The sequence below is a fragment of the Arvicanthis niloticus genome, chromosome 8 (genome assembly GCF_011762505.2).
Source record: "Arvicanthis niloticus isolate mArvNil1 chromosome 8, mArvNil1.pat.X, whole genome shotgun sequence".
In the NCBI taxonomy this organism is placed as follows: Eukaryota; Metazoa; Chordata; class Mammalia; order Rodentia; family Muridae; genus Arvicanthis; species Arvicanthis niloticus.
Genome location: NC_047665.1, coordinates 69,324,912 through 69,347,308, shown reverse-complemented (window position 1 = coordinate 69,347,308; position 22,397 = coordinate 69,324,912). Strand labels below are relative to the sequence as shown.

At 43.3% G+C, this 22,397-nt stretch overlaps 1 long non-coding RNA gene across 3 annotated transcripts in view; it reads right to left on the bottom strand.

The window, feature by feature from the left end:
* The window catches only part of LOC117714352 (uncharacterized), a 28,864-nt gene extending 7,775 nt beyond the window's left edge, over positions 1-21,089 (bottom strand). The window contains exons 1-4 of one of the 3 annotated variants that reach the window (XR_013112313.1): positions 20,908-21,089; positions 9,255-9,443; positions 6,093-6,337; positions 108-317 (exon numbers count right to left, since the gene is read on the bottom strand). This is a non-coding gene — a long non-coding RNA (uncharacterized LOC117714352). Of the gene's footprint in view, positions 1-107; positions 318-6,092; positions 6,338-9,254; positions 9,781-20,907 lie in introns of those variants that run through there. The other 2 variants (XR_004607495.2, XR_013112312.1) reach the window with 2 other exon arrangements.
* Between the last annotated feature and the right edge of the window lie 1,308 nt (positions 21,090-22,397).

Sequence of the window (22,397 nt, the reverse complement as noted above, 5' to 3'; positions counted from 1 at the left end):
GTTTCTGTGGTGGTTTGAATAAGAATGACTCCCATAGGCTCAGAGATTCCAATGCTTGATCATTAAGGAGTGGCATTATTTGAGAAGGATCAGGTGATGTATATTACCTTGTTGGAGTAGGTGTGGCCTTGTTGGAGGAAGTAAGTCACTGAAGTTCGGTTTTGGCGATTCAGAAACCCAAATCAGGCCCGGTGTCTCTCTCTCTTCCTGCTGCCTGCAGATCTGGAAGTAGAACTCTCAGCTCCCTTTCCAGCACCATGTCTGTCTGTGTGCCACCATGCTCCCCACCATGATGACAGTGGACTGGACCTCTGAAACTGTAAGCCAGCCTCAGTTAAATGCTTTCTTTTATCAAAGTTGCTGTGGTCATGGTGTCTCTCACAGCAATGGAAACACTGGATAAAACAGTTTGTTTTCCTCTCACTGAGTGAACTTAAGATAGAGCATGTGAAAGCAGACTGCTCAGTAAGAGATCACCAAATAAAACTGGGAGAAGAACCCACATCAGCAGAGGTGCAAAAGGGACCATAGAAATCCATACGGAGCTAGTACGGACCAGCAGAATGTTCCATCCTGCGGACACAGAATACACATTCTTTTGGAGCTTTCTCTAAAACAGACTGTAGTCTGGATTACAACATCTTAGCAAATAAAATACAAAAATCAAAATAATTTATTCTGCCTTATCAGATCATAGTAGAAGAAAACTAGAAACAAGTGCAAGAGAAACTACACAGATACTTGGAGACTGAACAAGACACTCCAGAATGACCATTTAGTCATTGAAGAAATCAGGGGAGACATTTTAAAGTTTCTAAAAATCATATGAAGAAGATACTAGAAGATGAGCAGACCTCATACACCCATGGGCTGGCAGGATTAATATATAAAAATGGGTATCTTACCAAAAGAAAATCTACAGACTCAATGAAATCACCATCAAAATTCCAGTTATAATCTCTATGTGACTAGAAAAAACTCCTAAAATTTATAAAGAAGGATAAATGAGCCTGTCTTGTTTCTCCCTCTCCTCTTTTTCTTTAATTGTTATTGTTACATATAAGAATAAATAAATAAATACAATTTGATGAGTACACTTAATGTTTCTTATATGTGTACATTTTTACTGCTGACTGCTGGATACTGGAAAGCCAAGTGGGGCCTCATCCCTGGGAAAGACTGATGATCCCTCTTTTTAATTTAATTTTAATTGCCATTAATTGTCCATAGCTCTTAATATAGAAGTGGACCCTGTGAGATATCTCCCCTCCTTCTTGGCACATGAACTGTCACAGTTAGGTCTTGTGTAGGCAGCCGCCACATTGGTGACTTCATGGATGTGGCTTCCCTGTCATATATATAAGATGATCTTGCAGCAGACATTTCTGCCCTCTGGCCTTTTCAGTCTTCCCTTCTCCATCTGCTGCGACATCCCTTGAGCTTTAGGTGTGGCTTTTGTGTTCTTGTCATATCAGTTGAGACTGAACATCTTACAGTAGGTTGTTCTCTGCATTGGCCAGTTGTGGCATCCTGTAATGGTCTCTGTCTGCTGAAAAAAAAAAAAAAAAAAAAAAGGCTTTTTTGATGAGGGGAGAGAGCTACATTGCTCTGTGGGTAGAATGATAGGTGTTTTGAATGCAGTTAGAAATGTCATTTGTGGGATTGCAAGCTGGTGCAGCTACTGTGGAAATCAGTGTGTAGAAAACTCAAAAAGCAAAAGGATAAATCTACTGTATAGTGCAGCTCCACCACTTCTTGGCATGTGCTGAAAGGACTCGAGACCATGCCACAGGCACTTGCTCAGCCACTCCATACACAATAGCCAGGGCACAGAGACGACCTAAGTGTCCTTCAAGTGATGAATGAATAGTGACAACTTGGTACATATACAATGGAGTACTATTCAGCCGTAAAGAAAAATGAAGCTTCCAGATAAACGAGTAGGACTGAGGGAACTCGGACTCAGGAAGGCAAATGCCCCACATCTCTTATCTGTGCATCTTAGCTCTGAGTCTTTGCATGTAACTACAACACACAGAAACTGGAAAACTAACGGCAGACTGGGACCACAGAGGCCATATTAGTTTCTTGTCCTGTTGCTGTAATAAAATACCCTGACAAAAACAACGTAAGGGAAAAGGAGTTTATTCTGGTTCATTGTTAAAGGCACAGTCCATCCTGGTGGGGAAGTCCAGGAAGAAGGAGCTTTAAGCAGCTCCTCACACTGCATTCGTAGTCAACAAGCAGGGAGCAAACAAGGCAGGCAAGCTTGCTCAGCCCATATTCTCTACCTTATACACTCCAGGACCCCCTGCTGTCCCAGTTTGGGTTTTATTGCTGTGAAGAGACACCATGACCAAGGTAACTCTTACACAGGACAACATTTAATTGGAGATGGCTCACAGTTTCAGAGGTTCAGTCCATTATCATCATGGCAGGAAGCATGGCAGCATCCAGGCAGACGTGGTGCTGGAGGAGGAGCTGATTGTTCTATATCTTGATCTGAAGGCAGCAGATGAAGACTGTGTGCCATACTGGGCATAGCCTGAGCATGTAACAGGCCTCAACGTCCATCACCATAATGACACACTTCCTCCAACAGCCACACTTCCTAATAGTGCCACTCCCTATGGGCTAAGCATTCAAACACATGAGTCTATGGGGGCCATTCCTATTCAAACCATCACACTACGCAGGTCCATAGACCTGAGTTCAGTCCCCAGGATGGACTTTAAGAAGCTGGATACAGCGGCTCACATCTTTAAGGCAGAAACAGAAGAGCCACCCAGACTGAGGGTCAGCTATCTTTGTGTATGCAAAGTAGCAGAAAGCAAGAGAGACCTCTGCAAGGGGGAAGGAGAAAAGTACATGCAAGCATGTCTGTACTGTGCTGAATTCGTTTTTTGAGATACACCTAGGAGGACCCTACCTAGATCGCATGCTAGTTCTATTATGGATTGATTGATTGATTGATTGATTGAGTTTGAGGAACCACCACACTGAGTTCCATTGTGGCTAATCAGGTTTATATTCCTACCTAAATTTTGGAATTTTTGGTTTCTTTAAAAAATATTATATTTATTATATTATATTATACTATATTATATTATATGAATGTGCTTTCATTTTAATCTCATGTGTGGGGACATGGGCTACTTCGATTTCCCATGGCAACTGCTTAGGATTCATCTCATGCTTTAGCAGGGGTGTGATTTTGCCTGCTACAGAGAGTTTCTATGATTGTGTAACCTTTGAGGTTATATATATATATATTCAAGCTACACCCAGTGTGGCACAGTCGCCTTCTGATGCCTGTGGATCAAGATGTAGAACTCCAACTCCCAGCCCCTTCTCCAGCACCATGTTTGTCTGAACTCTGCCATGCTTCCCACCATGATGATAGTGGACTGAACCTCTGAAACTGTAAGCCAGCCCCAATTAAATATTGTTCTTTGTAAGAGTTATTATGGTCATGGTGTCTCTTCACAGCAATAAAACTCTAAGACACCCAATGGAGAACTTTTCTAGGTTATCTGTTATGAACTGAAGAGAATGAAAAGCAGACAAGGCATCTTCTAGATTAAACAGATTGTTGAACTTAGAAAATTTACGTTAATTGATCTGTTCCTTAAGAATGGAAGTGAAGTCTGGTGTGGTGGTGCATGCTCTCACTCCCACTGTTTATGGGATCATATTTGTATTCCTTCATCATGAATCTGAGATGGAAACTTAAGGGTTCTCTGGGAAGTCAGTTGTGTTGGATGGTGTTTTGCTGGGGCAAACACACGAAGGAACATTTTGCTGAAGCAGACACAGGTGAAAGGATGTACAAGCACATGAAAGGACATGTGATGAAGGATTCTTTGCTAACAACATGCATGTATGGGTCTGCCTTACAATAAGTAATTGAGCTCCATATGTCAGAACTTCATAGAAATGCACCAAAAAAACTTCTGGTGACGTGCTGGCAGCTTCTTGCTGCTTCTGTGCACTTGGGCTACTGGCAGAGTGATGTCAGCTGAGACAGACACAGATGCTGAGGCAAGGCCTGTGGAAGGCACATGATATTTGGAGGGATTATAAATACGACCCAAGAGGCAGTAATGGAGGCTTGCTTGCATAGGTGGCTTTGCAAATCTTCTAGGTCTCCAGTGTTCATTCTTTGATCTTCACTTTGTTGAGAGAGGTGCAGCCACAAACTTCTCCTGGCTTCCCTGGTGGTCCGGATTCTCCTGCTGACGCATACTGATTTGGCTGAGGCCTGGCTGTTCCTGCTAGGTTGTGCCACCACTGCTGCTATCCTGACACTACCAAACTGGACTGCTGGTGTATCTGTGAAATGTGTGTGAGTGGATGGAGCTGCTGTTGCTGACCTGTGAACTGAACTGCTGGTTTCCCCGACAATGCAGAAGGGAGTTGCTCCAAAGAACCTTTCTAAACAGATCCACTCCACACCCCCGACCCCCCATATCTTTTCTTTTCCACTACCTCTGGTGGGTGGTGGACTAGAAGGGAGGTTAAAGCGTTTAAGAACTATCATTAAAAGTATGATTTGTGCCCCAGCAAAGCATCATTTGACACAACTGACGTTCCAAAGGAACTAGAAGTTTCACTTCAGTAGGGAGGCAGAGGCAGGAAGATCTCTATGAGTTCAAGGCCAGTCTGGTCTACAAAGCAAGTCCAGGACAGCCGGGGCTGGTTCCACTGAGGAACCCTGAGGTGTGGAGTGATGGCACATAAATCCCAGTACTTGGGAGGCAGAGGCAGGTGGATCTCTGTGACTTTGAGGCCACATACAATGAAGATAGCCAGAACTATAGTGAGACCCTGTCTTTAAAAAGAAATGAAGTGACATTAAAATACAAAATTTAGTGCACCTAAGGTTTTTAATAAGAAATGAGAACAATGCTAAGCTGCCAAAGGCCCCCTTTCTGTCTCTTTAAGCCAGGGTTTCACAGTCAGAGAGCAGTGCAGAACTATTGAAACATGTTTCTACTCAAATGACACCATCAAAGTATTTGATACAAAATATCTACTTTACATTATCTTTTTTAAAACAAAAAGATAAATTTAAGATTCTGTTGAAATCTGTCAATTCCGTGGAATCCCATTCTATCCATAGGAAACAAGGCAGGAGCTGACAGGCCGTTAGCCTAAGCTGGAGTCAGGCTCTGATATTCTCAGCTGGAACTCCTGTTCTGAACACCTATGCTGGATGCACACACAGGCTTCCTTGGCCACCTTCCATATGCCCATCTGCTGGCATGGCTGGCTGCCCATCCACATCCTGCCTCAGTGTGTAGGTGCCAGAAAAGTAACAGTTTACTCCAGCAACCTGGGCAGTCATGATGGTGTGTACTCTGCTTTGTGTCTAGACACGTGCCCGCAGAAGGAACCTGGGCACCTTTATTACAGCATGTCCATGCGTCACCAGATGCTCTCTACAGAGAAAATGAAAAGGCAGTAGTGGGGAGAAGATGGGAGGTACCCCAGATTCAAGTAGGACAATTTTGCTGAAGCAGCCGTGAAGAAAAGCACTGTCAGAAGTCCTGACTGCGAGGACGTCCCCACCTTAACGGACAACTGCACCACATAAGGCTGCAAAGGGAGAGCTAAAGGGATGAAGTCTTTTTCCAGGAAAAATTTGGGGGTGAGGGTGGGGAGGGCTTCAGGGGATCAAATCTAGAGTACTGTGCACTCTAGGCAGGTGGCTTTACCTGCGAGCTAGGTGTGCCCCAAGCCTCTGAAATTTCGCTCTTCTTCATAGAAGTCTTGGGAAAATAAGGTTTTCTGGGATTTAGAGAAACTAAGAGCTAACTGAGAGTGAGCTAATAAACAAGATAAAAGTGTGTTCTACAGAAGCTGCTGAATTCTTCTATAGCCCAGTTGCAAACATAAGATCCTTGAACATAGAGATTTTCTACTTCCTAAATTTCATTAAACCTACAAAATGGTAGTGGTGACAAACAGCATTCTAAAGCAAATGGGTTTCTGTTGGTTTTGTTTTGAGACAGGGCCTCATGCTGACCCTACATTTCTGAACCCAGGCTATCATTACAACCTCAGGCTCCCAGGTGTCTGGGAATACAGACCTGTTCCACACGCAGCTCAAGCATGAGGCTTCAAACTTCTGGAAAAGACAGTTTAAGGTCACATTTCTCTGATGCTTCGAATGCAGGCGGAGAAGAGCTTCAAATGCAGAAGTAGAATCGCAAATTCAGAAGGACGAACAAGATCTTATAGTCAGATGATTTATTTTCTGGTTCAGAAGAAAATAAGTTATGAAGCTCTATTCATTAATCTTGCAGAACTCCTGGGAGATGGATCTGGCGTATTCCTTTTAGAAGGACAAAGGGTAAACACGAGCATCAGTGGAAGCCACAGACCCATTATAGTAGCTTGTGCATCTTTAAAAAGTATTTAAACAGCTATGGCAACAAGATCTAGAGGTAGAATTTCTTCTTCCTTTCTCCATTCCCCTCCCCCTTCCCACTTCTTCCAGAGTCTCATGTATCCCAGGCTGGCCTTGAACTATTTAGCTGAGGATGACCTTGAACTTCTGACCTTCCTGCCTCTGCTTCCTGAGTGCTGGGATTGCCAGAATGGAGTTTATACAGTGCAAAGAATGGAACTCAGAATAGGCCAGGCATCTACCCACTGAGCTTGCCCTCAGCCATGATGTTAGCTTACTGTCTGTCAACTGACATGAATTACCGCTACTGCTGTGACTACCCTGATGAGTCAGAACAAAAGAATAAAGTTATTTTTTTACCTTAAGCAATGAGAACGCATGTATGTAGCACTCATCCTATCCTAGTATTTATTAAACACCACAAGGAATTTAAACCCATTCATTAGATTTAGTCTTTAACAATAGAAGTCTTAATCAATAAGTGCTGTCATCATTTAGATTCATCAATTGTTAGTCATAGAACCTCAGACAGGAACTGAATTGGATGAGTGCAGGTGCTAAAGTAATTACCCAGATTGTGTAAGGCTGTAACTCTGAGAATGTAATGGGGGAGGGGGGAGGGACTGAGGGAGGGAGGGAGGGAGGGAAGAGAGAGGGAAGGAAGGAAGGAAAGCAACATGGTTCAGTAGGTGAAGGTGCTTGCCACCAAGCATGATGACCTGTGGTTGATCCCTGGAACCCACATGATAGGAGAGAACAAACTCCCTTATGTTGTTCTGCAATTGCCACACATGTCCCATGGCTAACGTGTCCCCACACTTGTACCCACAAATAAATAGATAAATAAATAAATAAATTTACTTTAGCCCTTTTTGAGAAAGAATAGAACACATAAAAATTTCTTAAATAAATCATTTATTCTCTTTGAATCTTGCTTTTCTTTTCAGCGCAATGGCAGTGGTTGTCCTGGTATCCTTAATGTGATCAGTATTGTAAACTACTCAACAACATAAATGCTCTCTGTAAATTATATAGTATTGTTTTTAAAAAATAGGAAGCATTTTTATATCTCTAGAAAAGGCCATCATTATGTAAACATTTCTGGAAATGTATAATGCCTGGAAAGTGACCTTTGTTAACATTTTCTCATTCAGTCTGGGGATGGAACCAAGGGCCTTTTACATGCTAGGCAACATTTCTTTAAGAAAAAGATTTATTTTACTTCAACGATGTGTATGTGTGTTTGTGTGTAAGCGTGGGTGTGTGCATATAAGTACAGGCATATGCTTTTAATCCCAGCACTGGGGAGCTGGGGACAGAAGGATTTTAAAGGCTCACTTGTCACCCTAGCAAACAAACTCCAGGCCAATATAGGACCCTATCATAAAGAAATAAGATGACATTCCTGAGAATGACACCTGAGGTTGGCTGCTGGCCTCTGAGTTTATGCACACACTTACACATGCACACACACATGCACATATAGAAAGACAAATGAGTAAATAATTTTTAAAAGGAAGATCAATCACCCTTTGTATAAACTCTGTTATATAACAGTCCTAGCTTAGAAAGACACCAGGCACAGAGAAAGTTAATGCCTTCCCGTAGTTTACACAACTAGAAAGCTGAACAGCTAGGGTTTGCACTCATGATTCAGCCTGTGCTCTTTCTTGAAAGCCAATTAAATTCAGTGAGTATTTTCTGAATGCCAAGGTGGGATGCTAGGGTGCAGGGAGGGGTGCAGCACAGCAGCTGCTGAGCAGCCGCTTCTTCCTGAGAGCATGTGCAGTCACTACACTCTCCACGTACTAATCAGAAACCACCAGTGTTCACTTACTCATTCAACATCTATCTATTGGATACATAGTATGCCCTGGGCATAAATGAATAGGTGGATAAAAGCTATAAAACTCCCTGCTTTCATGTACCTTACATGCCAGTGAGAGAAGACAGACAGATAAATAAAATATACATCAGAAGGTAAGACATGCTTGGGTCATATGGCTGTGATCTCAGCATGAGGGCTTTAGTGTGTCTCAGTTTTAGAGGATGCTACCCATAGTCTGTGGTTCTGGGTACTTGAGGAGACAACATCATGGCAGTGGACCTGTGTAACAAGGCTGGTTGCTTATTTCTTGGCTGACCAGGAAACAGAGAATAAGATAGGAAGTAGCAAAGGGTATCATAACCCTGAGAACCTGATCCCAACCTGCTTCCTTTATCCCTGTCCAACCTTTTAAGCCTCTACAGCTTCCTGAAATGGGGCCACCATCTGGGGACCGGACAAGCACTGAGATGATACTATCAGTGCTCCTGACTATAGCGAAGATCTCATGCTGTCTTTAAGCTGGAACGATCACTATCTGCAGGCAACGTTATGCTTGGTGTGGTATGCAAAAAGGTATTCTTTTTACAAGCTAGAGCCCATTCAATATCATGCTCGGGTGCTATTAAATATTTAGATAACCAGTTACAGAACTAATTGACCTTTGGGGGGATGTCTTTGTAGCCCATTCTAGAATGTTAAGTGTTTTGTCTCTTAATGATTTTTTTAAAAAAAAAATGTTACATGTGAGTATGCAAATTAAGGTCTCAGCCCAATTAATTAGATATTGATGTTTTGTTAAGTAAATATGCTTGAGGAGAAAGCGCACTTGGTCAGCGTCAGTGAGGAGCGGGCTGGTCCTTGGGGTTACGGGAGGTCTTTAATGCAGGAATAATGGCCGCCAAGGGAAATGTTGGTGAATGATAAGAGTTGTCGGCTCTCTTTGCATTGAGGTTTTCCAGCTAATTGACCTCATTACTTGCCACATTAAAGGAGATTAAGTGTGTCAACACTCACTGCATTATAGAAGATTTGCAGCAGAAGTATGTCCAACCTCATCCAACGGCAGTTTCCACAGAATAAAATGGGAAAAGAGACGAAAGGAGGAAAGAAAGGAGACAACGAGGTCTCCAGCACCAGGGTGACTCCAGTGTCAGGGCTGCCCATGGACAGAGGCTTGGGAGGAGCAAATGCCGGAGCTGGGAGCTGGGGGAAGACACACCAGGTTTTCAGTCCTTCGTGTTTACCCTCTGCTAAATGACTTTCATCTCTTCTGCTCCACCCCATCACGGTAACCTTATGACTCATCTTCCCTGGAAAATTCTTATATTTCATTACCTGCAATATTCCAGCTACAAATAACCTTCTTAGCTTTCAGGCACCGAGCGGTCAACTTTGCCATTGTCCCCTCCCCTGAGCCCGAGTCTCTCCTCTGCATCTTATTTTCCTATGGGAACCCCAGAGTTTACTCAGATTATTGAAGAAACATCGTTTTGGATGGATCTCCTCACTAGTTCTCCCAACCAGGCACCAATTTTAAGATCTGTGAAAAAGGAAAGAAAATCTCTTCCATGAAACCACCCCATTCACATCCCTGAAGGAAGACTTCATACCTCTTGCTTTTGTGTTAATAACATTTTTTTTTAATCTAACGAGCTGGGCAGTGGTGGCACACACCTCTATTTCCAGCAGAGGCAGGTGGATCTCTGAGTTGGAGTTTAGCCTGGTCTACAGAGCGATTTCCAGGACAGCCAGGTCTACACAGAGAAACCCTGTCTCAAAAAAAAAAAAAAAAATTCAATGTAATAAAAATATCTAATGAATATTTCTTAACACTTCTATATTCATCTATTATTTTATAAACTCTTTGGAAATATGAATTGGATTATGTTTATGTTTGATTGTCTTATTCCAAGCATTTTGCAAACAAAAGGCAATCCATCTATATGCATGTATTATTACTATTATTTGGATTTCACTTTCCTGCCAATGTTGTTTCACTTCCTAATTTTTATTTTCTTAGGTGACAATGAGCTTTCACTTTAGCAAAGATAACACAATGGAACTTAGAGGCTCTGGCTTTGTTTTGTGTTTTCTGTTTCCTTACTGTAACCATTTCCCTATCATAACTACGTAGTCAGTTATATTTTCATTTAAGTCACCTAAGAGAGTTTGTTTTAAAGTGTACTCTCAGAGGCAGGGCACATGGCTCAGCAGTTAAGAGCACTGACTGCACAAACCAAGCCTGAGTTCTGGTCCCCAGCAGGTACACAAAGAGTCCCGTGTGTGCTCCTGTGACCCGACCCGGGGTGCTCAGTGGCGGAGACAGGAGGATTGTGGAGGCTCCATCATTAACCAGCCTAGTTGGAAAACAATTTGTGTTCCAGGCTCAGTGAGAGATCCTGTCTCGACACAAGGGAATAAAATGTCACATAATGAAGCATGACCCACCCCATGTCCTCCTTTGTCTTCTGTGCAAGGGCATAAGGGCATGTGCACCTGAACACACAACACACACACACACACAAATTAAACAAAAATAAACACACACACAAATTTTAAAAAGGAAATGTATACATATGCACAAATTTAAAATATATACACACAAATTAAATAAATACATAGAAATTTTAAAAAGAAAATAAATGCTCGTACTACACACATACACACACATACACACACACACACACACACACACATACACACATGTTCTTTCAAGGTCAGACGATGAAGACCCTATCTCAAACAAAATAAAAATGCACTTTAAGGATATCCTCTTGCCCATCAGTGGGAAAAGTGTTCCAGATTTACTACAACATTGTTGGTGGTGCCTCTGGCAGGCCCTCAAGTAGTCTAGCCTGGCCTTGAGCTCTCATTCTCTCAAGTAGCCCGGCCTGGTCTTGATCTTCCTACCTCTGCCTCACCAGTGCTGGAACAATAGGGGTATGCCACTGTGTCTGGCAGGTTTAACACGATGTATGTCAACTATACAAAGTGTTACAAAACATCTTACACGACTCTGTTCTTGCCTGTAAACAGAATTCTGCAAGGAAAAAGGACTAATTCTGTTGTTTATAACTGGGTCACCAAGGATAAAAGGAGTTTCTAAGTAGTTTCCCCTTGTATAGATGTGAGTGTTCCACAGCTCCTCTCACTGATTTCAGGCAGGGCACAATCACTAAAGAAATTACAAACCTTTGTGGAAATGGACGACAGTCCCCATGGGACTCCTGCCTCAGTCTGTAGTTGGCTGCTGGTCCCTTTTGTGGACATTCTGGATTCTTCTGCCTTGGCTTTTGGGCATTCCATTACTCTCAGAGTAAACCTTTAATCCTCTTAGGGTTAGCACCAAGAACTCCATGGACTTCTGCTATGGTTACCTCTGACTCTCTTCTTCCTCTTGAGAACACATTTCCCGCAGGGCCTCTCAGTGGAACAGTCTCCTGACTGCTGAGTTAAATCCACCTTCACATCTCATTTTACTCAAGGGCACAGCTGCCTACCAGTTGCTTCTTTTTATTCCGTCATATTTATAATTTACATTTTTCTTAATTTCATTTAAAAAATTTGACAATTTAGTGAAATGTCATTTAAGACATGTCTTAAATTAAGTAACTAAATTATAATCTCTTCACAGGAACATACGCATATGTATATATTGTGCAACCATAATTTATACCCATAACACAGAACCATAAGTGGTGGTAAAGAGATAATGGGTATTCCATAAGCCCTTGTTGATTGGCAGATTGGTTCAACAGAGTTATTATATCCTATGACCCTGAGTGAAACGCAAACAAATCTTTCTTTTTTAAAAAACAAAATGCTTTGGTTCAGTGAGGTGCCTTAGCACAGAGGGTGGCTTCTAAACCCCAGAAGCCATTTGGTGGAAGGAGAAACAGACTCCTTGGAAGTTTTGACATAAACCAAATGCCTACTGTGTGCCATTATTGATCCATTTAAATTTGTCTACAAGAATATGGTCTCTCTCTGCAACAACAAATAGAAATGAGACAGAGAGAGGAGAAAGTGCACCAAGAGAGCTCTTTCTCTTGGAAATGCAACTAATACACAAAATTAACTTGGACTTAGAAATGAGAGATGACTGAGAAACTTCCAGATTTTTACTATTTAGGGAGGCCTAACAATTTTTGACTGAAATGGGCATTTGTTTTGGAAGTATAGACTTTGACAACCTATTCTATTGCATAATAAAACCACATAAGTTGAAATGATGGTGAGACAGACTTTGTGAGAGTAAATTCCAATCTAAGGAATTGTATTTCCATGGCTGTAAATTTCTGTGCCAAATTGGAAAGTATTGGTAGGTGCGAATTCTTTAGCGAGCATGGTAGTAACCTGGTAAATTTTTCCTTCTGTTTCCTTCTGGAACTGGTGCTTTTCATTCTCCGTGCTTTTCCGTACAATGCTATTAAATGTTTTATTATTCTTTAACATTCTATTACATTTATTTATTTTGATTTTTTGTGTGAATGTTTTGCCTGCATGTATGTATCTGTACCACATACAAGCTTGGTGCCCTTGGAAGCCAGAAGTGGGCACAGAGTCCCCTGGAACAATAGTTTCAGATGGTTGTGAACCATATGACTGCTGGGAACTGAACCCAGATCCTCTGCCAGAGCAACAAATGCTCCTGACCACTGAGCCATCTCTCTGGCCCATATTTTTAGTATTTTAATTTTATGTATATTGCTGTATTGCCTGCATATATGTGTACTCCATGTGTGCAGTGCCTTCAGAGGCCAGGAGAGGGCAACAGATCCCTTAGCACTGGAGTTATAAAGGCTTGTGAGGTGCCGAGAATCACTGAATCATCTCTCTGGCTCCAAAGTTTATTATTTTAAATATGAAAATATTCTTGTGTGCTACTTAATTTACATTTCAGATAGTTATGGATCCTTTTGGTAAAACATATATAATCACTATAAGGCTAATGACAAAATCAAACTCCACAGTATAGACATTAAGGCAGTTTCACACAACTGTCTCTTGTGCTAGCTAGTGATGGAGCCCAGGCCTTTAGCAAGCCAGGAATGCACTCTGCTGCCGAGCTATGTTCTCAGCCTTTTAGTTTTTTGTTTTTCAAAATATGATTGTAAAGCTTCCATAAGTTAAAGGTAACTATACCATTAATTGACATAAGCAAGGTATTTTTCTTTTCCTAGGAAAGAGAAGACTGAGCCCAAACTCATTATAAAAGAATCAGATTACATAAATATTAATTTGTATTATCAGCCTGAAATAATTGTGACCTCTGGAGGTCAGGGGTCAGAGGTCATCTCACTGCATTCTGGGTGCTATGTTAAGTTTTGGGATGGGAAAGTGCATATAAGATTCTCAGATATTAAGTTTCATAATTGCCAGGTGTGGTGTGCAGGCCTCTAATCCTAGTACTTGGGAAGCTGAGGCAGGAGGACAGAAAGTTCAAGACCAGCCTCCACCTATAGGGAAAAGAAAAAAGAATTCTTTTTATTTTAGAATTCATGGTTCAAACTTGTCAATTGGTGATAATAAGTCGTTGATTAATTAGGAAAAAGATTAAGAAACATGTATATTTTAGCCAAGAGCAAACATGTGGAGGCTGAGGAGATGGCTCAGCAATTAGAGTTCACATTGTGATTGCATAGACTCTGAGTTTAGTTCCCAGTACCCATGTTTGGAGGCTCAGAATAACCTGTAACTTCGTCCCAAAGGGGATTCTCTGGTCTCCTCAGGCACCTGTACTCTGGTGTACATACCAGCATGTACAAACAAATACACATACATAAAATAAAAATAAAATAAACCTTAAAACAAAGAACAAACATCTTACAGTTGTTCATGACCATGAAGTCACGATTAGGATTAACACCCATGGGTATTTCAAACTGAACATTAATATTTGGGGTCATAAGAGACATAAGGACATGAAATGTGTCCATGAGTGAATTGTTTCTAAACACAATAAAACTACTACCATGAGTTAGTTTTAGAAGTGGTTCCAAAGGGACCAGTATTTCTTAAGTCTTCTCTGTGTTATTCATTTAGCACAGCTGTGCCTAATGCCTCCTCTGCAAGGTGTGAGGGTCACAGTGGTGAGCCTAGACATAGGCCCCACCCAAAATGCTCACCAGTGGAGACAGAACCTTGCATTCACAGTCTGAAGGCAGTGGAAGGCAGGATAAGGCGGGATACCACAATCATGCAAGTGAGAGCAGGTTTCCAAATGAAGACGGAAGAGAGGCAGGTCTTAAAGTTTCACCAATCTCCAGACAATAGGAGCAATCAGGGAAGGACTTCCATCCTTACAGACAGCTAGAGGCAAAAAAGCCAGGAGCCTGCTTATAAGGTGACACAGCACCCAGCAGGTCGCATCTTAACCTTTCAGGGCTGGTGGCAATGACACAAGGCACAAGCAAGAGTCTTAGCACCCAGAATCATGACTTTTTCTATTTCGAGGAAACTAGAAAGCCAAGAAGGGTTGTAGTGAGAGTTTGGGTTTCTTAAAAAAACCCAGTTATGTTATGTGAATATATTTTTGTTTTACTCCCAGTTGTGGGATATGGGGCTGCTTCAGTTTGTCCATAGCCGTTGACTATGATTGTCTCGTGCTTTAGGAAGAATGTGATTTTTGTCAGCTGCAGATACTTTAATCCTGCGGACTCTGGAGAGGGTATAAAGTGGGAGAGCCATGAGAAGGTCTGGCAGCTGTTGCTCCCCCAGTCTTTTTCTTTCGGTGTTGCTGGATTGCAGTCCTGCTATTTTGCAGGAATGCTGGTTGACCTTGCCCCTAGGAACCTAACACCTCCAATCAGCCGGAAGTCATCTAAAGAGCTCAATGGCCCCTTTCTCCTCTAACCTTCTTCCCTACCTAGTGTGAGGGGCGGGGGTTGGAAGGGCGGTAGGTGTAAGAACCCAAAAAGGAAGCTCAAAAATATGCGCCAACAGGGGGCTGCTCTCCCAGGTACTTGATGCTCCTGTCTGCCCGGATGGTAAAGGATGCCTCCAAAGATGACTCAGACTCCTGTGAGACAAGCTCAGGGCTGACAGAGAAGTTAAGGTCAAGAGGACACCCACAGAGGGCAGATGGAAATCAGCAACAGTGCTTAAAGGGACTGATCTAGAAAATAATGTTGATTATAAGCATGGTGATTATTACATGACACGTTTACTGATTATAAGACCACGAAGCTTAAGTGTTCCCCTGAGTTCTGCGCATGGTTCTACTTGCATGCTAGGCAAGCGCTCCACCACTGAGCCAAACCCTTGCTTCTTATTGTGTATTATAAGACAAACACTTATGTACTTATGTGCAGAAACTTGCAATTGCTCTAAAGGTAGTCCCAGGCAAAGAGGACTCTGCAAGCAGAGCAGAGAGTGAAGCAGCGGACACTGTCAGCATCCCTTGAAGCCTGTGTAGTTGCCTGAATTCTGAATCATCTTTGCCATCTGGGTATGGCTCTCTCCTTGCCTGGCAGTGCTGTCTGTCAGTGTTTAAAGTTTTTTCATGTACATGGCTCTTGTGTAAATGTTGGTGACAAACACTACAGCTGCCTCCTGTGCCCTTGCCTTCTGTATCACTATAGAGGGAGGATGGTGCACCAGTGCTCGTCTTCATCCCTCTGATAAATCTGTGGTAACCATGGTGGAAAGTCTGAAGTGGAGATTCTGATCTGGAAATGTGTAAAACATTAAGTTTTTCCTACCGTTGTCTACTTAATTCCCAGAAATAACGTGTCTGAAACTAATTTTTCATTAATAAATGCCTAGCCAATAGCTTCAGCTTGCTCTCTGACTCACTCTTGTTATCTCTTCTATTCTAACCTGGGTGCAGCTACATGGCTGGTCTCCTCAGAGTTCCAGGGCAAATCTCTCCTTTATTCTATCCTGAGTTCAGTTCCCTTCTGGTTTACTTCTGTCACCTCCAGCGTTTGGGGGAGGAGGAGTTGGCTGAGGAATCTCCCATGTCCTGACTCTTTCTCAGAATTCCCTCCCAGATGTCCCACCTCCTATTTTCTGTCTCTGCTCATTGGCCATAAGCTTTTTTATTGATAGGTGATTCTCTCTACAGGAATGACCTAAGTAGTCTACTGCCTTCCATGTGCTGAGATCCCAGGCGTGTGCCATTACACTTAGTTTACGGAGTGCTGGGGACCGAACTCAGGGCTTTGTGCATGCTAGGCAGGCATTCTAGCAACTGAGCTATATTCTCAACCCAAATTTTACTTTGATAGGTAGTATATTGATAGTTTTTCGATGTGAGATTAATTGGCTTTACTTCATCTTTTTCTCTGCCAACATACTTTATCATTCTACCTACTTCCAAAAGGAGAATCAGGGAGAGGGAAGGAAGAAGAGAAAGGGCAGGATCCAAGTAAGGCTCTTGCCGTGTTTAATGAAGATCTGCAAACTTACTTAGGCATCAAGCAGAGAATGAAAACATTGCCACAATCCAGGTTACTTAGATGAACCTCACTACTATCTATCAATAGCCTGCTGGTGGAGATGTCCTGCAGTTTGAGCTGCTGAGAACAGAGAGTTCTCTTGTTCAAAGCACCACTCCTCAGCCGAGAATTCTGTAAAGCACGTTATTGTGGTTACTTACTGTTGCACTGCAGTCCTTAAGGAAACACCTGGAGCCCCAGGTCCAAAACTGGCAAACTTAACCTTGGCCTAATGATTGCCATCATATCACAAGGAAGGGAGTGATTGAGAAGCTCCTGTTTAATCACCACAGAATGACCCTACCTCTCTCTTGACACCTCTGTATTCCCTAGCTGCAAGGGAGTCTGAGAAATACTGTTACCTTTTCTGTCTCAGATGGACAGGAATACATGCTTAAAAAGTCAGGAGAGGCACTGCATAAACAACCTCCCATATCACTGCAGGAATGTCAGTCGTTTGGACATTGAGTGGTCTGAGCATAGGGCTGGGCCTAGCTCTGACTGACAAGATCTATCTCCAGTTAGTGCTTTCCTAAGGAATGAACAGGTAAACCTTTGACAGGAATCCTCCTTTGTTCTTACCCTTTCTCCTCTCTGGAGGGCAGACGCAATGGCTGGCCACTGAGCAGCCATCTGGAGGCTATGAAGTAACAAATGTGGCATGAAAGCCAACGCCTTAAGGATGATAGGAATCAATGGTAGAGCCTAAGTCCCCAGTGGTATCTCTGAGCTATTGTGGGAGGCCTGGGCTGCTGACCTTCAGGCCACTCTTTTAACAGAGAAATAAGTTTCTCTTTGTTTAAAGTTTGTTTGGTTTTCTGTCATTCGCTGCTGGGTATATTCCCAATACAGGACCCATTACAGTGTCTGGTCTAGGGGAAGGGGTAGGCTGACACAACATACACCTTGGAAATAGAAACACCAGGACTTGATGATGGTTCACTGCCCGTGAGGAAGAAGGGATGTGGAAAATCAGAAATGGCGGCTAGCTTTGCGGTTAGGGACAGCTGATAGGAGTATATAATCTTTCCCATTCGTTAGCAATGGGAAACCTTCACTCTCTGCAGCAGAAGAGCCTATGAAAGCCAAAAAGTAAAGAAAAAAATCTTAGTTTTGTTCCCTTGACACCTGTTTCCCATTGAGCCTTAGGGAAAATTAAGTTAAACTCACATTTAATATTGCTGGGATAGATCAGAAGTATCTACCGTCTACTTTGAACATTGCATCTGGAGCGCATGAGAGCCCCCCCCCCCAAGCTCCCTCTCTCCCCAGAGTGCAGGTGTGCAAAGCTCAAGACTCTCGCTCCTGTCCTGTTTTCTATTGCTTGCGGGGCTAGAATATACATGTATTCATATACGTATGAATATATTAACTTCTTCAATCAGCAAATAACGCTACACAGCTGGATCAAATAAACATTCCATAGCAGGGTTTTTTTTTTTTTTTCTTTTTAAAGGATGTATTTTCTAAAAATATCTATCGTGTGTACGTAATGGTAGTAGGTATGTAAAGACAGAGAATGAAAAGGAAGGTTACTCTAGATTTTCTATTCAACCATATGTTGTAGTTTGCATCCCTCAATGACCCTCAGAGACCATGTTCCAAAGACTTGGTTGTCACCTTGTGGCACAATTTGTAAGTGGCGGGGCCTGGCTGGAGAAAATTAAGTCATTGGTGGTGTGCCCTTGAAGAGGATACTAGGACCCCCAGCACAAATGTCTCCTTGCTTCTTCTTTGCCGTAGGCCCAAAGCAATATATCCAGTTGGCCACGGGCTGGAACCTTTAAAACCATGAACCAGAATAAGTCTTCCTCCTTTTAAATTGATTGTGTCCAGTCTTTTGTCACAGTAGTACAAAAGTTGAAAGTTGGCTAATGCCACCATTACTTTCAAACATACCTCCTCTGATAAGCACTGTTGCATCTCAAGAACCACAAACTGATACATTTCCAGAAAGTGCAGCCGTAGGCACAGATGCTACAATGACTCCCTTCACCCCATGTTCCAGTCCCTGTGGAAAGGCTAGCATTCTCATAAGCTATCCTGAGCAGGCTTGGAAGGGAGACTAGTAACTCAGAAACCTCCCACCCCTTAATGAAAACTCTTAAGTGAATTATACAGTAGACGATAAAGCTTGAAGGTTGTGAGGTACGGATGTTGAAGGAGAGACCTGGTAGGTCCTGAGAGAAAAACTACAAGTTGCTGGCTTGATCACCGAGATTCAGGCCACCATCCCCAGTGGGGAGAGGCTTCCTCCTCCCCCAACGCTCTCACTCTTTGGAGGCAGAAAGGGAAAGCAATGACTGAAAGCACCTTTAAAGCTAATACCAGAGGCAGTCAGGGCATAAATAACTCTGGACAATGCTCACAGGACACAGCTGGAGGCAGTCTAGCCTCTCCCAGGCTCTGCCTCTCACCTCCAACAGCACCGGTCAGGAACTGTTCTCTGCCTCCACAGTGGAAACAGGTCAGCAATATAGTAACACAGAGTAACACATTCTGCTATGTTTCACACTGTAAGTAATCAGCAATAGCACTTCTATGTAGATACCCAGCCAAAGCAAGCATTTAGGGAGCATAGAACATGGGGCATCTCTAAGACAAAATCCACATTCCAATTAAAATATTCATTTCATTCAAAAATCCTATTCAGGAGCTGGCAAGATGGTACAGTGTGTAAAAGTACTTGCCCCCTGCAACCTATGTCTTAGGGTTTCTATTGCTGTGAAGAGACACCACGACCATGGCAACTCCTATAAAAATCAACAACAACAAAACCATTTCATCGGGGCTGGCTTACAGTTTCAATGATTTAGTCTATTATCTTCATGGCAGGAAGCATGGCAGCATGCAGGCCACCATGGTGCTAGAGAAGGAGCTGAGAGTTGTACACTTTTGATCTGAAGGCAGCAGGAAACTAAGATACACTAGGGTTAGCTTGAGCATGGGAGACCTCAAAGCCTGCTTCCACAGCGACACACTTCCTCCAACAGGGCCACACCTACTAGTACCATTTCCTAATGGCCAAGCATTGTAACACGTGAGTCTATGGAGACCACGCCTATTCAGATCACCACACTATATAAAGGAGGAATAGGACCAACTTCACAAAGTTGACCTCTGACCTCCACAGGAATGCACTGTGGCACTCCCATCTCTTTTCCTCTCCATCTCCCCCCCCCGCCCCCCCCCACACTTTTTGAAAAAGATCCTTTCTGGAGGTATGGGGAGACAGCTCAGCTGGTCAAGAGCTTTCCTTGAAACCATGGGGACCTAAAATAAATCCCCAGAATCCAAGTATAAAAAAGAAAGGAGAAAAAACGCTGGTGTGGTGTGGCTGGGGGCGCGGGGGATGGAGAGACAGGAGGATGCTTGGGGCCTTGATGCCTGGAGCATTATTTGCTTTGTGGGCCTGGGTCTGTGTTATGGAGGAGAGGGCAGCTAAACTTATGCTCAGCATGGGGACAGCATGGGGACATGGCATCTCAGAGAAGCACCTTGCCCCTCAAGAGCCTGTGTTGCTGCTGTTTACCAGTGCTCCAGAGCCATCCTTTCCCTCCCCCTTCCCTTCTCTAGTCCCCTTAGTCAGTGGGTCTGCTTCAGCACTGAGCAAACGTACTTGATCTCCTTGATCACAGTGTGAGCAAACTCCAGGAAACGCGGTAAAATGGAGTCCCAAGTCATCCAGGTTCAGTCACGCGTGTTGAGATAGGCACGCTTTATACAGCGTGGGGAGTGTTTCAACCAGACAGACTTTATACAGCATGGAGAATGACTTATAGAGAATGCTCTACACCAGGAACATGTCACCTGGGTGCTGAGGAAAACAGCTAAACTTGCAGGAGGTGACTTCTCTCTCCCACAGGTCTCTGCTTGCCAGGTACCCACCTCTCCTGATCAAATAAAGCAGTTCTTCACAGGATTTCGTATTTGCATTTAAAACAAAAGGTGTCAGCTCCCCTCCCCCACCAGTGGATCTGCAAGGAGAGATAAGCAGTGTCTGCTGAAGAAGCAGCTGGGCCTGCATTTCTTTGCTTTCCCTTGCCACCCACCTCCCCTGGAAGAAAGCTGCACAGATTTTCCATACTCTGTTCCCTCTGTCCATTCGACGCTTTCCTAATCCTTCCGATCTCCTTCTAAAGCAAATTGAACACATCTGAATCCCTCCCATAAATTATATGTGAGCACAGCTACTAAAGCAAAGAAAAACAAAACACCATGCTCACCCTCTTTTGTTAGCCAAGTTCAGGAGAGCCCAGCCATCCCTGACTTACAGCAGCCTTGAGGAACCCTGCTTGTTCTTGGCAAGAGGTGGAGGAATGTATGAGACACACTGGCCATGGCCAGGGAAAGAGGGAAACATTTCCCGTAGCAGTGATACCTGGGAAGTAGCTTGTCCTGCTGAACTACCAGGTCAAGGCTTCCGTAGTGGATAAAGCCGGATAAAGCCTGACAACCTGACATTAATCCCCAGGATCCACGGGATGGAAGGGGAGAATAGACTCCTGAGAGTTAGCCTCTGTCCCGCACATGCGCTATAGTAAGCACATGCATACTGGTTTCCTGTTTTGTTTTGTTTTGTTTTTCAGTTTCAGATGTATAGATGTTTTGCCTGCATGTTTGTCTGTGCACCATGTGTGCCTGGTGCTGAAGGAAGCCAGAAGCCAGAGTTGGGTCCTTTGGAAGTGGAGTTGTGAGCCACCATATGGATGCCGGGTTGAACCCTGGTCTTCTGGAAGAGCCACTGCTCTTAACCATTGAGCCACCTCTCCAGCCTCTGTTTACCTTAACTTTCGAGATGTTTCTCAAGACAAGCTTCTCCTCATCTCTTTTTTGACCTCCAACCTCTTCCCAAGTGACCCTAAACATCTCTGCTCTCTCATGACCAGTAGGCAGACAACACCATGGCTCACGCTGCTGTCACAGGCCCCTCGGAGCAGTCATTTATCTGTTGTCAGCTCCAAGCTGGTCCTTGAACACCTTGGGCAATTGTAAGCCAAGTGTTTCCTAATTGGAATCTTTTTACCTACACTAAGTCTGCTCAAATTGGAAACCCAGACATTTTTGCTATGACTTGGTTGTGTCCCCAGAAGGGTATGTACCATTCTGCTCGGTGCCCAGCTCAACATGCTTTTGGAAGATGGTTGTAGTTAAAAGGTGTGGCCTGGTGGGAAGTCTTAGGACTTGAGGCACATGCCATCCTGGGCACTATGAGATGCCCACTGTAAGGCCAGCACCTTCTTCCCCCAACCACTGATGACAGGATGCGCTCCTTGCTACAGACACAAAGGCATCAAGACTAGATGAATATATACTGAAACCTTCAAAACCGTGAACCCAGACTAGCCTTCTCTTCTTTTAAATAGTTTCAGGTATTTTGTTACAGTAATAGAAAGCGTCTACACTTGTCCTTCTCTTTGGAATTCATATCCCCCATCCATTAACAGTTTCACAAGAAAACATTCCCTCTCTTCCTGTTTCTCCTTGGCTTCTACTACATCACTTCAAGCTCTCATCAATTTAAAGGGTCCCTCCTAGCCCTGTTCCCGAAATCTGCTTCACATCCAACTACCTTAAACATTTCAATTGGTTTGCAGTAAAGGTTTTGCAAAAAATGCCACAGGGAAAAAATTATTTACAGAAAAGTGTAAATACATAGTCTGATGCTATTTCGCAATCCAAACCCATCTGCATACCCAGCCCTTCAATCAAAACA